Source organism: Echinops telfairi, unplaced genomic scaffold, assembly GCF_000313985.2.
Source record: "Echinops telfairi isolate 266 unplaced genomic scaffold, ASM31398v2 ScPeMD7_3;HRSCAF=10, whole genome shotgun sequence".
NCBI lineage: Eukaryota > Metazoa > Chordata > Mammalia > Afrosoricida > Tenrecidae > Echinops > Echinops telfairi.
This window is the reverse complement of record NW_022103899.1, coordinates 52253057-52254618: the sequence shown is the minus strand read 5'-3', so window position 1 is coordinate 52254618 and position 1562 is coordinate 52253057. Positions and strand designations below refer to the sequence as shown.

Here is a 1562-nt window from a genome sequence, read left to right as displayed (position 1 = left end):
AAAAAAAAAAAAAAAACCAAAACGATGTTGGCATTTATGGTTCATGTTTACTTATATTAATTTTGTCATTAGCACCTTGCATCATAGAAAATACACTGGGGCATTATCTTAAATGTAAAGAAGTAGGAGGTGAGTTTATTTACACTGTTGCTCTATACTTATTAGTCTATGCTTTTACATTAGAAATGCAGGCATGTTAAAAATGAACCCCAAATGCATTAACTCTTTAATCTGATCTCCTTATATTTTAGCTATAATTAGGAAGAAAACCCCACTCTATGATTTCAAAATAATGTTAGGATTTCCTAATGAGAATGAACAATAATTTTGGTGTATAATAGTTCTTCCATATATAAACTAGCTACATTTTTGGCATTTAAAATATTGCCAAAAGTTGGAAAATTAGAATAGGGATGCCCTTATAAAATAAGTAGGTGTCCCAAGTAAAATAAGTCCGTACAAAGTTCTTTAGCACATTCTGAAGACACTAATGATATCTTCCCGGTCTTCGGTGGTGTCAAACCATGTATTTCCTAAAGAGGTGTACGTCAAATTAGAAGAGGTCATCTGAACTTTAGTGTGTGTCGAGTAGATTTATTTTTAAATAGTGTCTTTTTCCTCCCACTCAGAAGGTAAAATTGGGCTCTCAATGCTGACACAAATGTGCTAGCTGACTGTTGTAAAATATTTATGGTATGGAATAGCAGATAAATAGCTAGCATGCACAACGCAAATGCAATTAATACCCTGGAAAATATTTTGAATGCTTTGAATAATTCAACACGGCTTATTTTACTAAAGAAAGCCCAGTTTAACACTATCTGTGGTCATGTAACTGAATGAGAAGTAACAGAGTAGCCAGAGGCTCATCAAAACCCTGGATGCCGTTGCTGTGGCTTTATTTCTGCTCCATCTAATAAGACATGCAAACTCCAGCATTAAGTATTCCTAGCTCAGATCCATTCAATTTCATTACCAGATAGCCTAATCTATATAGGGCTAGGTCCAAGGAACATGCTTAGAGAATCTGAAAAATGAAATACATACCAAAATTTAAGTCCCCAGGGAGAGCTCAGTGCAATGGTCAGAAGGTGACTTGTGTCTGCCAGCGAGCCCTGTCTGGAGGTCGATCCCAGGGCAGATCTGCAGGAGTATTCCAGCACCATAAGAAAGAGACTTGCAGTTCAGCTCAGTGGTTCTTCAGTTAAAGTGCATTGTATCTGGATGGGGAAAGTGCCCGCTCCCAGGATCTTCATCACTGGAGACCAGCGCGATAACGATGTTCCTCCTATCAGAAAAAAAATATGTATATATATATGTATCTACATATATACATATATATATATTATGGTCTTTAAAGTTTGCTCAGAGGATGCAGTGCCAGGAGACAGGTGCTTGCTTCCTTAGACAGACATTCCATGGAAAGCAGGCTGAGTTAATGGGTGGGGATGAACAGACAGCCTCTCTTCTTCCAGGTGCAGCAGGGAAGAAATGGAATGATTTTACCTACTTTGTTACATAGATGATTATAAGACCCGAAGCAATCACCCAGGCTGGCTAAG

The 1562-nt window shown here is 37.7% G+C and overlaps 1 protein-coding gene across 1 annotated transcript in view; it reads right to left on the bottom strand.

The window, feature by feature from the left end:
• NYAP2 (neuronal tyrosine-phosphorylated phosphoinositide-3-kinase adaptor 2) overlaps positions 1-1360 on the bottom strand; it is a 325661-nt gene extending 324301 nt beyond the window's left edge. Inside the window, exon 1 of the mRNA XM_004701652.3 lies at positions 1048-1360. The gene's annotated coding sequence lies outside the window, so the exon portion shown is untranslated. The remainder of the gene's footprint in view (positions 1-1047) is intronic.
• Between the last annotated feature and the right edge of the window lie 202 nt (positions 1361-1562).